General features: G+C 38.9%; 1 protein-coding gene across 1 annotated transcript in view; it reads left to right on the plus strand.

Moving 5' to 3' along the window:
* WDR44 (WD repeat domain 44) overlaps window positions 1-15,329 on the plus strand; it is a 55,928-nt gene that overhangs the window by 992 nt on the left and 39,607 nt on the right. The window lies entirely within an intron of this gene.

Raw genomic sequence — 15,329 nt, forward strand, 5'->3', positions numbered from 1 at the left:
CCCATATATTGTGTATATACCCCTGACAGGTCTTCTTTATTGCCCCATATATTATGTGTATATACCTCTGACAGGTCCTCCTTATTGTTGCTGCTCCCTCCGCCCATTCTGTGTGCACCCCTGGTGATCCTGGGGGTGTTGTCATTCCTGTGTATTGGCTGTCAGTGTGAATGAGCTTTTGGTGTCACCCCTGTAACGTGTGTTTGTAATACAAACTTTGTACCATGGCTGCCCCTAACCCTGCGCTGTGATTTCTGTCCCCAACAAGTCCGCCTCATTTCTACCCATTGGAGCCCATTGTGGGCTTTTACCCCAGACAGGTCACAGCCCAGACACAGGTCCTCAGCCCTGCTGTACATTTGTCCCTGACTGGTCCTCACCTTCCATATATTTCTCCCTATTAGATGTCCTGGCAGTGTTTCTTACACCCTGGTCTCAGTGCACCTCTTCCTCTGAGCCCCTTCCTCCTCTTTCTGCACTCCTCCTGCTGCGTTCTGTATCCCGGTGTCCCTATCATGCCGATGATCTCTAGTCTTCATGTTTTCCTGCCTCCCAGATTGTGATGTACAGCACACATCATCAGATTCGGCCTGTTTGTGTATACGTGCACAGATCGCTGCATCTCCTACAAACTGCTTTTTAAGTGATGTGAAATATGGCACCGTAAGCCGACCTCCCACTCACTCCTTCTATTCCTTCTCTGTCAGCCCTTTACGTACAGCACAATTCAGGCTTCAGCACTTGGGAAAGTACACATGGATGGTAAGACGGAGGTGCAACTACTGCTTCCCCACCTGGCTGCCCGGCACGGGTTCTTAGCGAATTTGACAGCAGATGGCCATGAGCTGCACCGAACCACTCACTGCTGCCCCCCATTCATTCTCTATGGGGCTGCTGCTGGTAAAAACTACTACCTGTAGACAGCAGACAACTTTCATGGGAAAGTAGTAACCGCAAAACAATCTTGGTGCCAATCTAAACCTAGCTTTATAGTGCAGCGTTTTCTTTATTATTCACGCAAAGTCACTGCCAGAGAAGTCCCAACTCATGCAGCTTCCTGTGATGGTGTGACAGCGATGCTGCACTGCTCCTGTCTTTAGAGTTGCCACGATTTTTGTAGGTTGCAGTTTCTGGGAGTGTGTGGGGCACAAATAAGAGGATTTGGTTCAGTAAAAGTAAGTTTTGATTACATTATGAGGTTTGTGTGACATAACTAGGTTTGGCATTTGTTTAGAACGGCCATTTGCACCAAGAGTTGCCTGGAACCCCAAGGTTCCTGGGGAGGTTACCAGGAGATCCATGGGCTGTGGCTGGATGATCTGATGATTGCATATTTCTGGTCATTTGGTATAGTATTTACCAGTATATGTATATATAGTATATATCAGTCATGTATATGATTTTTTTTCCTACTGACCCCCAATAAACTGGTTTTAGTAGGGATTCATGGGGGTCCTGATTTTTTAAGGATTCATTAGGAGGCAATGGTTAGGAGAAGCGATCTTAAATCGAGCCTTTAGTTGTTTTGTAAGAATCACATTTGTTCTCTATTGTGCTTTTGCCTTCCTTGTTTCTTCCTTTATTTGGATATGAGTATGCCAGAAAAAAATACAGCTGTCACAGTTTTTTTATTTTTACTCTGTGCATGTAAATTTTGGGCCATACTCGATCTGTGGTTTTCCATTGCACTGTCATCATGGCAGACTTCCTTGTCAGATGATGATCTGCAGGGAAAGGCAGCCAACATGTTCCTTGCAGCAATTTCTCAGTGAGCCATCTGATGGTTGTGCCTTCAGTCTGTGTGAACAGAGGCATGGACCAGAATGGGCTGCACCTTGGAAGCCTTTATCTCCAATTAATAGGCATCTGCAGCTAGGAGTCTGGAATTTTGAACTTATAAATTGCATGAGCTCACCTACTCTGCTTGTTTTGATGATTTGCATCATAGTCATGATCTATGTGGACTGCTATTCTGAATCTTTGCTTGTCTTGTGAATTTTATTTAGGTCTAACTTCAACCAAAACTTATTTTAGTCTTGAAAAGTTTGGAAAAGGGTTAGAACCTCTTTCTCAAAGAGAAAGACTACTATTTTGGGGGGATCCTAGTCACTTTCTATGGAATAAAACAACAAAAAGCCATGGCTAAAAATTTGGGTGGGAATAGAAAAAGTCCCTTCTTTGTGGCATTTACTTTGCATTTCTAAAAACTTTAAAAATGCTGGTGAGCTGCAGTGTAAGTACACACTTACCTCTTGTTAAACGCACATTGGGGTCTATTTATAAAGCTGTGAATCTGACTTTCCCTAAAACATTCTACCATGTTCTCCACCAGGGACTGTGCCAGTAAATTAGGATTTACTGCATTCATAAATAAATGCCATTGTTTTTATTTTTTCCAAAATTATTGCCAATGTGAGCAACGACTGAAAAAAAAAAAAAATGTTACTTACTGGTCTCACCAATTCACAGTCTTCACTTTCTTACAGAATCACACCATTCCACCCCTCGTGGGATGTATAGCTTCGGACACACCCAGGTTTTTGGATATTGTCCCTGTAGATTGATAAATATTGAAAATGACACAAACATGTAAAAGTTTGATTTTCGGTACAATACAAAGTTATAATAAATCTGTTGCCAACTCCAGACCAGGGGTTCTTAACCTTTTGATGACTCCAGACCCCCAATAGGTTGTCCAATATGGGCCCATACCCCCTTATTTTACTGTCGAAATAATCATCACCATTCCTTATATTAGTTGCCAGTATGACTTCCAAATAAATCAACAGCTTGAATTTACTGTACTTTAGATATGGATAGCTAGGAAGAGAACATGAAATAAAATCATAGGCATCGAATGTTCACGAAGATTCTATTGCATTCCATTCACGTACTACCCAAGTATAAATTAATATATTAAATATAATAAATACCAGTACCCAGAGATCGAGTCCCATACCCCCAGCATTTGGTTCCTATACCGCCAAGAATATGGATACCCCTGGTTATGAAACCCCCGCTCTAGACAATTGAAAAGCAATCACTTCAGTAGAAACAAACTATACCCTCTTCTTTACCAATTCTCAGAAGTTACTTCATGTGTTGGTTTGACATCATTATTTACCATTTTTTTTTTTTCTGGACAAATCAGACCTGAAAAAATAATCTTTTTAACCGAATATTACGTTCTAAGTAGTCCCTGGGTTACATACGAGATAGGGACTGTAGGTTTGTTCTTAAGTTGAAGTTGTATCTAAGTCAGAACAGGTACTTTATTTTAATAAATGCTATTAGGACAGATGTTTGTCTCAACATATTATTAGGCTGCATGGTGTCAGTTACTGTATAAAATCCTCACAAACAAAGGAAAAAAACTTTGGAGTCTTGACATTCATTAACTTCTGGAGCAAGCTGTGCTTTGATATGCAAAAAGAAACAACTGTAGACTTTGCATTAGTCAATAAAGAGTTACAAGAGCTTGCAGAACAGCAAAAGATTTTTTCTGCAAGTCATGCAAACAGCTCCCTTCCTCAAGCCTCTGTCCTGCACACTAACAAGCAGTGTTCGTATCTAGCAGTCGTCCGTATTTAGGATGTCCTTAACTTGGGGACTATCTGTACTCGTTAGGGAAAAGATAATATATGGATAAAATAAAAAAGTCCCTTACTGTCTAGTGAGGAACTTGCAATGATCAGAAGTGAAAGGGAGCATCATGACTTTATCATAGTGATCACTTTCATCAGGAACCAGTTAAAAAAGTCAGCTAATATATAGCTTTGTTTCCTGTTTCAGGTGAGTGTGATAGCTTGCCTCAAGCAATAGGTGATAGTGAAAACCCCATGCAATGTAATCTGTAGATCTGAGATACAAACTGTCTGTTTGATATATAATTGTCAGTCATTCCAGCAGTTCCTGGTGATCCTTCTATTTGGTCCTTTTTATCTGATTGGCTCAGGTGGGAGGTTGTGGTGTCTATTTTGAATGATCAGGTTTTGTGATGGGTATAAAGCCTTGTTCCTTATCTAGAAGTCTTCAATCATGTACATATTTTTAGTATTTCACTTAGCTGATAAAAATATCAGTAATGATAGTCAAAAAGTCACAAAACGCCCATTCGATGTGTCCCTGCTGGTGTTCCGTGCCCTTGCATTTAAGTTAGACTCAAGACATAACTTAAAACTGGGGGATACCTAGGTGGGATGAGCAGGCATTTCCTTTTGTCTTCTCTTTATGGTCCCAGGCACACCTTTCATTTATGGGCTACAGACAGCATAGAAATCATTACACATAATGCAGTTTGAACAATCTTCACCAATGTCTTTGCTGCAGCAGGAATTTGTAGTGTTGCAGGTACTCCTGTGATTTACCACAATGGGAAATACCAACCCTTAAGTATAAATACAATTTTAGAAAATTCCAGGGTATAAGTATTCCACCCTCCTAGATGCATATTTACCCCAGCCCCGCTCCTGAATAATCACAATAGACTGTAAACAAGGATGGAAGTATTTTACTGTTATGCACTGGTACATCATAAATATCTGAAGAACAATGCTTTACACAAGTAATTTTATTCTAAGGCGTGAACAGATATTCAACTCATCACTTTACCAGGAAGATGTGACATCCGTGAAGCAGAAAGGATGCTGTCTATGCAGATGGCAGCTTCCTCTGAGTTTTGCCAATCCTTACAAGCTCCAAATATTTGAAATATTATATGTTTTTTTAAAATGTATACATGTGTAAATCAAACTTCATCACCATATCTTCAACTGCTATTCATAGTTTGTACAAAAAATGCAATAGGAAATAGTGAAAACCTACAAAGCAATCTGTAGATCTGAGATACAAACTGCCTGTTTGATATATAATTGTCAGTCATTCCAGCAGTTCCTGGTGGTCTGAAAGCTATGGAGCATTCTGGAATGTATACCGATCAGCCAAAACATTAAGACTGCTGATGGGTAAAATGAAGAACTCCTCCATATCTCCCTTTTAAGGAGTAAGAGGTGGGTAAACTGTGCAGCAATAAATAGTCAGTGATGTGTTGGAAGCAGGAAAAATGTGCACGAGTAAGGGTCTGAGGGATACATTTTGGGTGTCTAGATGACCACCGTCAGTTCATTTTTAAAATGGCTTTTAGAAGGCTATATACAGTGTTCTCCCCAGCCCCTTTTAGCCGGGTGCACCACCCGGCACTTTTCAGTAACCACCCACAAAAAGTCCCGTGGTTACTGAAAAGTTGAATCATAATACAGGATGTTCCACCCCCCTACAGCTTATTCTCATACAATTTACAAAAATGTCTGGGGACAATATTGTATGTATGTACCTACTAATATTGTTGAAAGGAGGACAACCAGCGTCTTTGAAGTGATGGTCCTGTATGGGCTATTTTAGTAAACTAAACATAGGGATTGTTTGTTTGTCTTTTTTTTTTTGTTGGTCTTGTTTGCTACATTTTTCAGGGCCTCAAAGTAGGCCTACATATTAAAATAAATCTGCCTTGGGCAATAAAGAACCCTTTTAGGATTGGTTTATACAGAAATTTTACCACAATATCAAACAGAGCAAAAAATTCCTAAAATACTTTTAAATGCCCCCGTTCATTTATTTGGGATGTTTGTGGAAGTTAACAAACATTTATGGACATTTTAAGAGTTGGATTTTGTTTGCAGTCCAAAAATGCAGCACCCAAAATGTACTGGCACGAATGGGTGTTTTGCACATGGATGTTGTATTGCAGCAAGAGAAAATATTGGTGTAGACTAGGCCTTACTTTGCGCACACACAGCGATATGCAGACACCCGCATCAGAGCTCTGATTTTATTTCAAATGTGGTAGCTAACTCTCAAGTAGTCCTAGGAAAACATGTAACTCCATATAATGTTGTTGGAGGTTTAGGTGGAGTTGATTCTGCTTTTTTCAATGTGCAAGTATTGTATAACTTGTGCTTACCTTTTAACCTTTTCTTTGTCATATGAAAAAAGTGAACAGAGCAGATGTTTTCAGAACTGTTTTGTCCTAATGTTGATTTCCATCGTGTTCAACTTTGATATAGCTTTAATTAATATTTCATGGGAGTGGTGCTGTGCTCTAGAGACCTCATTTGGCCTGCAGCCTGTGTCGGCTTTGTTACACAGCAAAGATCTTTTTTAATGGTGAAAAGGGTTGTGTACCTCATGATAAGAAAAAGTAAAATTACAATGGTTTGTGTGCCCTATATTATTTCTAGCTTTCAAACAATCTATCAATTCTTTTATCAAAGAGATGTAGATGAGCATGATGGGGGATGTCTTTGTCAGATAATTTATGGATAGGCAATGTGGTTCTTCTTATAGCAACAGCTTTCAGCCCATACAGCAAGGCAGGACTTGCAGATTCTAAGGGTAAAGATGAGATATCCAAAACCCAGTCAGCTACTCAATGTGAAATAGATCTGAAGAGAGATTGAGGGTGATATGCTGTGATACGGTGGGGTGGCATGCTACGTATGTTACGTTCCCTGGAGAATGCAGCCACCTCACCCCAGGGTTTTTACTGATTCTCTAAAAAATTAAAAAAAAAAAAAACTTTGAAAAACATTGTTTTTTAGTGTTAGAACATCTAAATGCGTCAACTGAGTAAAAAAAAAAACATAATAAAACTCTTTTTAGTGTCAATTCTTTCAGACTTTGTATCTATTTGGAGTAAATGCAATTTGGAGGGATTGTAAAAAATAAAAAATTAGCTCTTTTTGATCTTTAATTACCTTTAAAGATCTTTAATTTTCGTTAATTATCTTTCATTTATAATACACCTACACATTGTGGCATGGTAGTAATTAACATAAAAAACTGTTTAGATGCTATGTCATCCTTGCCTCCAGAAACTAGAGTTGTTATGCATTTGGCTGTAAATAATATAATACCCTATAGATAATTTCTTTCAAAATGCACAGAATTTGAGGATGCAGATTATGTTCTTGTGTGTAATCTGTGCAATCTTTGTATTTCTATATGCAGGAAGTCCTGAAGGAGGTACACTAAAAAAGCACTTCTCTAGCTGGAGGTTATTTGCTGAGCTCTGCTACATAGCTTTTGGCAGCTAATTAGTTAAGTAGTAGTTTGGCTCAGAGTTTTCTATCCTGCTTGTATAGGCGTAGGTGTAGTTCCAGTCCCATGCTTTGCCAGGATATATAGTGTGTAAGATGTAGAATTAGAACTGTCAAACCAAGCATATGAATGCATGTTCTTTGGTACAGCCTGCAATGGTTTTGTCACTTTCCTGTTACTGGCTGATGTGTAACTTACAATTCATGAATGTCCCTGCTAACAATATCTACCAATATCAAGAATCAGACTGTGTATTTCAGAAGATGGTGACTAAATTATGGAGCAAGACACTCTTTCAACATTAACATGCTTTTTATTTTTTACTGAAGGTGACACTTTTGTATAAAGATATCAGAATTCTTCTGCCTAGACAATTTGCCTGTGCATTGCTCCAATCCTAAACATTGGACTGTGTTTACAGATACAATGAAGTCCTACTGATAGCCTTGGAGATCATTCTAGGCTGTGCATCTAGAAGTTGCCCATACACATAGCAGCTTTCAGTTAATTGCAACCATGTTTGACCCACCTGGAATCACAAATATGATCAAGTAAATCACCATAAACCAAGCAGTCTACTGCAAGAGTTTGCTCAATTCTAAATCTGAACTCAGCAATATATTGATAAAGAAGACATTATTACAGCCTTATACAAAGCAATCCACTCTTCATTTAAAGCCCCTTTTTAGATGTCTTTGATCTGTAATTTTCAAATACAGCTCAATACTTTGATCATGTTGGCATTTATGGCCTGCTTTACTCCCAAGCATCACTTTCTGTGTTCTGACATGTAGCCTAAAGCTGCATACACACGTGCAATAATAGTCGTTGGAAACGATCTTTCACGACCCTGCTACACGCTCTCCCTCTTCACTTGCATTAGGAACGTTAGCCCTCCATCGTCCTTAGATCCGCCAGGACGTTCGTTCATGCGATGGACGCTGGTGCTGTACACACACCAGATTCTTGTCCGATATCGGCCCTGAGACAATTATCGGGCGAGAACCGATGGACGTGTGTACATAGCGTAAGGCTGTGGACAATAATGTATATTTTGCTTCTGTGCTTTCAGATAGGCAGATGTAAGGAATTAGGATTGTACATTTACAGGCTCAGATACTTTGTTTCTGCAGACAGTGTCCGTGGAAGCCTTATTGGCAAAAATACTATTCTCTGTGTAATAGAATTTAAACCATATCCAAACCGCAATTGCACAGACATGGCAAAGAAAAGTCTGCATTTTATGACGCAGTTCCTATCTATGAGATTCTGTGGGCTGTGGTTTTGCAAAATGCAACCTGCAGACTTTATGCCTTTACTTTCAAAAGATGCCCATTCATTGTTTTTAATGACCTTTCCAGCAAACAAGGAAACGAGTATGTGTTTTTACAACTATTTATTATGGGCCTAATGGTTTTTTTTTCCCATAACCACATGATTAAAAAAGACCCCGCCTTTTGTAGAACTTAAAAAGACCTAGGACTGCTTTTGGGTGTGACCATCTTAAAGCAGATTTAAGCCTTTTATACTCACCCATCTCTGTTTCGTTGCAGGGTGCTGCTGTCTACCTCTTTCTTCTCTTCCTGAATACGATCTTCCTCCATTTTGATTTGCCCAGCCGGACTGCTGGCAAGCTGGGATTGCTTGGTATCCTGGCATGCTCAGCAAAGCTTTTTTGACAGTTTCCTGAAATGATAGGTAGGAAGGATTATTGCAGAAGAAACATTGCCCCTTTCTGCAATAATGACCTGCCCAATCAAGTATTTTTAAAAGTGGAACTTAAATTAGGCTTTACGTGTCGTTTCACCACACTCCTCCCCATAGCAGCTACCTAAAGGTTTATGTAGGGAGGTGAATAAAGCTATGATTGGAGAAAGTGTCACCATTAAATGCAAAAAATGGACAAATCCTAAGAGGTGTCAGTTTTTATTGTCAAACACATTAAAAAAAAAATGTTTTGACCAAATGACATGACAGACTATTCTATTACCACAGGCACCAAATAGAAATTTTTCAGCTCTACTAAGCAGAAGGCAGAGACTGCAAACACAGTGAGCAATTATGGCTTCCAAATGCAAATATACTTTTCCAAAAGGAAAAAAAATAATTTTAATGAAAACTATTATAACTTTTAGGAAGCTTTTTTTTTTTTTTTTTTTTTTTTTTTTTTTTTCCTTTTTTTTTTTTTTGTTTTTATTGGTTTTTGCACTTGACTGACTAACGTCCGCTTTTGTTCATATGTCCACCCCTGCACCAGTCAGCAGATGTTAGATTGTTTGTAAGCACAAACTAAAGTTGATTAGTCCCTGTAAGTAAATGGATATGTTGTATAATGAATGATCACCTCTGTTCAGTGTGTGCAGATAATCACTAATCATGAGCTCATCAGGTTTCTGATTTCATTATACTTTAGTGTAATTATGTACCTGTAGAAAAGGTTAAGCGAGGACACTCTTCAGTTTTGGTGATTTGTGATTATTTCTGTATGCTTGTGCTGTACAAGAAGGGTTGTCTGAAGGGGATGTGAGACATTTCCTATATTACTGTTTCAAACTGCCTTTTGAGGTAGGCATGAAAATTGTCCCTTTCTATGAGGACAGTATTTGAGCAGACTCTTACGAGACCATTCATTTCAACAACCATACCTGCAGTTCGCAAAATGGTGACGGCACCCAAGCGAGGACAGGGGAGTATAAATAAAAATTATGATTGGGCAGCTACATTTATTTTAATGCAGAAGGGACATCTCCTGCCACTTCTGCAAAAAAACACCCACCTGGTCACAATTTTTGTTTCCCCTGTAACATATTTTATACATGTTATTTAACCTGTAAAAGCTTTTTAGAATGCTGGTTTCCTTTATATGCAGAGCTGTCATTCACGTGTCAATCTATAGCTCTACTGCCCAACCTGTGGCTCTTTGACACTTGTTTTCTTTCCCTTGGGGCCTGCAGACACTATTTCTGTTTTTACTTTGCCTATGTGCTTGCTTGGACCAGTGAAGGGAAATACATTGTTTAGACTAGGTTGTAGCAGTTAAAGTGAAACTAAACTGAAAACCACACTTAACCTTTAATTCCTCAAACCCACTGGAGATGTCCTCAAATCCTTGATAGGTGCCACCATCCTTATATTCTTCCTTGGTCATGGCTACGTCCCCCAATCTCGTACTGCCCAGATTAGAGATCAGGTGATGTAGCCGGCTGTAAAGAGGGGGAAAAAAAAGTGCAGTGAGATTTTTTACCCTCAATGTAATAAATTGGCACTTCTATACATGCCAGATATCAGGAATGTGCAGAAGGAGCAGCCAGGAGCCTACTGGGACGTATCCCAGGAGGCTCTGCGCTCCCATTCTGTCCTAATCGCCAGAGTTGTCTACCCTTTTATGTAAAGTAAAAATTTTGGTGATAGGTCTTCTTCAAGTGGCTTTTTTGTGTGTCTGCTTTGATTTTAATGTTTCATGTGTCTCATCCTTTTTATTGTATACAGTGTGTTATCTTCTATTCTGCTCTGAGATAGTGGTCAGTGTGATTTGTTATTTAAAATACCGCATGGTTAATACTCAGTATGGTTTCTAGCCTCCAGTTCAGAATGTCACATGACAAGTCAAGGACACATCCTGTCCTGCATTTAACCTGGGATAGGCAGTAAAGAAATGGGTTAACTACCGCATACTGAACCCGCTTCTTACTAAAACCTTGCAAACAGGACAGTGTCGGTCTACATGTTTACTAGTATAAACCTTTTGCAATTCTGCCAAAGCTTCTTGTAAAACCCAAGCTGCCATGTTTAGGATAATTTGGCACACCATTTCCGTTTTGTTTTTTGTTTTTTTTTTTCCAACAGAGAGCTGATAAAGGCTACAAATAACAAATTTTATTACAAACAGTACCTGTCTTCTAGATTAGTAAATTAAGCCTATGTTTTGTGTTAGCATTGGGAATTCGGGACCTATATGGGTGCTTTGAAGACATTTACTGCATCGTGTAAAGGTAGCATGTTCTAGGGCTTGCTATCGAGCTTTGCCCTCAATGTTCAAGCCGGATATTTTTTTGAAGTTGGGTGGTAAGGAAGGTGGGTGGCAGCTCCTGTATTGCGACCCAACTCTTTAATAACCACCCTAAAACAGCCGGGTGGGTGATCACAGAAAAATGCCGGGTGGTACGCCTGGTTCTAAAGGGCTTGGGAGAACCCTGCCTTAGAATACTATTGGTAAATACCATGCAGGTTTACATATCTCACTTTACAAAAATTGTTTTAGTAATTTTTGGTGTCTAATGTTTCATTAATATACACTCGCAATGCATCGCCTTGAGTTGAGCACTAATGGATTGTACAGTGCTGCCAGTCTAACACATGAGCTTTCTTACAGGAGGGTGCAATTAGTAGATCAAAAAAACATAAGATTGCCATTTTTGGTGTGATTGTTGAGTACCAGTACCATGATTATAGGAAGGAGTAGGGTCTTGGATATTTATTGTATAGGGTTTGTGGTCAAACATATTTTAAGTGACAATTTACATGCTCATCATACCCCTGGTGCTCTGAAGTATGTAGCATACCTGTGATACCTCATAATTCCTGTAATTGTTAACGGGTTAATTGCTGTCATTCTATTGCACCAATATTGATTGCTTTAAGCAGAGGAGGGCCAAAGAATAATTTATGTAACATTGCCCCAAAGCTAGGCCTGTCACACCATTCCTCCATGCTACATGCTTTATGGCTTGTGGACCATAAAACTTTTAGAAACACAAAGGTGGACCCACCTGCAAAGATCCCAGCTAGAGCTCCCACCGCTATGCTTGCTGTGTTAGGGGACTGGCTGATCTGTTATCTAGAGCTATTTTATGTTATATCGGTGCTGTAATATGTGACTTCACCAGAAAGGATGCTGCAGATAAAATTTCAGCTTCGAGTTTGGGCATTTTTCTGTGAGAATTTTTAAAGGGCCCACTAACAAATGCTACCGTTTCCTTTTACTTTATGGTGCATGTCAGAGGTGCTATAACTTTCATGTTTTATACAAAACAAAAGTATGTTTAGCACGAACATTCACTTTGTCCCATGGTGCAGGAATAAATTCTTCCATTAGTCTAGGAGAGAGTAATGAATCTTCTGGGGTGCAGTCACAGGAAAAACTGGTTGTATCTTCTATATGCAAATGTTTACACTTGGAAGTATTAAACAGCCCTAATTTATTTTATAAACGTGTCCGATCTTGGTTGAAGTAATCCAGTCAGTTGTTTATTTTAACATATCGGTGACAAGGTAGTTTTTCTGGGAGAATATAAGGGCTTGTTCATGTAGCAATATGGTTGGTTTAATAAATTCATACATTGCTGTGTGGTTGGCAGTCTATTCATTTGGGTTTGTAAACTACACTGCATACAAATCTACATTTTATTTAAAGCACCCTGTTTGGCAACGCATGGTTGCACATTTGTGGTCTTCATGCCGGAAGAAGCATTTTAGGCTAGGTCTAGATGTTCTGCTTTCTATATCTTTTATTTAGCTCCTCAATACTTCATTTAAGCACTTTTGGGATGTTCTGCCATACTGTTGGTCCACACATTTACAGCTATAAATGTGGCTTTTTTTGTTTTTGTTTTAGGTCCATCAAACACGATAGTGAACTATTTACTCAGATTACAAGAACTGCTTCCTTGTTAGTCCGCCCTTCCTTCACAAGAAAATGGTGCATTCCTTGTGTAAAAAATCAGGTCTTAAAGAACCCCTGCTGCTATAAATACTATGTACACAGCTTATAGTACATTAGTGTGGGGGTCAGTGGGAAGAATAACTCCTACATTGCTGGTCAGTGTCAAGAATGTCACCCTCACAAAGGGAGGTCCAAAAAGATCATTGATGTCAGTGGTAACTTAGATGAAGTTGAATTGCTTAAGGAACTCCTTGCAACCTCTGGAGGAATACCGGATTGAGTATTAATGGTTGTCTGCATAGCACAGAATCATGTGAGAAATTTCTGGAACCTGTTGGCTGGGATATAAATAAAAAGGTAAATTGTGAGGCCCATGTGGCATACGAGGAATATGGGCGCCTGGTGCTAAATTTTATTTTTAGGTGCATCTCAGTCACCCTGAATTTTTTTACATAGTTACTAAAGAGGACCAAGAATGTGACCAGTACAGATGCCCCCCATACCTGTCCATGTTCCAGGTGAGTGAGCTTGCACCTTAAAACATAAGTCATATTCCCGTCTTGATGGGGTCATTTTGGCCTTGAAGCTTTGAACCCCCAGCTATTCTGTTTTGAGATCACTGAGGATTTGTGTGCAGTGTCCCTTTATGTTAGAAGAATCATCAATTGCTGGATTTTCTTGTATGTCCATCTAGTCCTAGCAGATGCTAATGTTTGTCTCTCAGTACAGAGGACTTGATTACAGTTTATCAGCACCTCATCTCCTCAATAATGTCTGAGGGACAAACGCAATAAAATCCACATTCTGATACAGCGGTGAAAGGCAATCTGCATATTAATGCTAAACGTGTTTAGTAACTGATACCACATTGGGAAATTAGAGCCACGGAGCCCGTGTATGTAGGCAGGCTGTGTGCTTCATTAGAACAAAATGCTGCAGATTGTCACACTGTCTTCCAACTCTTTTTCCTGGCATTGTCATTTCTTTATACCTTTCCAGTGCTATTTTTGCATTGGAGCGTCCGTCAGCTGACATCCAAAGAATCTAAAGATGATTAACCCTCTGCTGGTATCAGCTGTTGCTGTTCAGTGCAGATTTTAATTGTAATGTAAAATCCTGTCACAGGTATGGAGTGGGAAGGATTATTCTGTTAACAGTATGGTTGTGCTAAAATCAGGAAATTTGCTTCAGATAATCCAGAAAGTACTTCACAGGGTCACAGGATGTGTTATTCTCAGTCTTGTGCCTTCTTTGTGATTCCTGTTGTCATCTTCTCTATATGCTTTCTGTATTTGCAGTCACAGTTCTCGTATGGACTGTACAACCTCTCCAAAATGTGCCCCTTCCTGTTCCCCGAGACCCTCAAACTCTTTGTACATGCTTGTCATTCTTGTCTGGACTAATGTAACTTTAACAATGCTGCCACAAGACTCATCCATCCTTCCCATCACTCCAATTCTGCTGCCTTTCTTTGTAGTTCTCTTCATTGGCTTCCATTTCACCTCCAAATCAATTTAAGCTCCTGTGCTTTGCCTTCAAATCCCTTCCTAACTTCCTCACTCATAACCTCTTCACTTAAATACAACTTTATTACAATACAACAATAACTTAAACAATACAACACAACTTAAATACTTCTCTAGGGCCACCCCAACTTTCTTAAAATCTTTTCTCTTAAGCTTTTTTTTACTTTCTCCACATTAAAAACCCCTAAACCCATTATTTTAAACTTATTCACATTATAAACATTTTTTCTACCCCTATTCTTCTGTCTCTTAAATACTAACTACTTACCCACAATTCTGCATCCTTAGTTCCATTGTGTAGTACTCTCGCCACCTTTTAGATTTTAGGCTATTTTAGGCAGGGTCCTCTCTTCCACCTCCTGTGTCATTATTCGTATCTGTCATTTGAACGCCCTATTTATTATACAAGGCTGCGTAATATGTTGACGCTATAAAAAATACAACTTAATAATGTTAATTTTTTCTTGGAAATATTACTCTGATCCCAATGAGAGGTGAAAAATTCTTGTTGGTTATACTTCTATATTTTATACTAGGCATACTTTATAAATTGAAGATCCACACACAGATCTGCTTTCAAACAGAATTCCTAAATTAAAGACTTGATTGTTCAGTAAATAGTAGTTAAAGAGAAATACGTCTGTAATTGGCCACCTATAAAGAGTGGTTTACAACACAGATATGTTCCTCCTTATGTAGAGCTATATATTCTACTTGTTGGCCTTTGTCATAACAAGCGGCAGCTGTGGTTTTATGAAGTTTTATGAAACTAATGTGATATTTAGCTAATAGAATACCTTTTATACAGTCCTTGTCTCAGATCATGAAGAAATTGAGATATGTTGGATGGAATCTTTTAGCTGCGGGCTTCCCTGAGAAAAAAAAATCATTTTAATTTTTAAGTCAAACAGCAAAGTTCTTTGACCTAAAATGGTCAGATTTATTCTTTTGTCGTGACTAAGCTAAATGGAAACATGGTTGCTGCTGCTTACTGTACTTGTCTTCATTGTGCTTTGTTTACCTATACTGTATGTCTATAAATTAAT

Source organism: Pyxicephalus adspersus, chromosome Z, assembly GCF_032062135.1.
Source record: "Pyxicephalus adspersus chromosome Z, UCB_Pads_2.0, whole genome shotgun sequence".
NCBI lineage: Eukaryota > Metazoa > Chordata > Amphibia > Anura > Pyxicephalidae > Pyxicephalus > Pyxicephalus adspersus.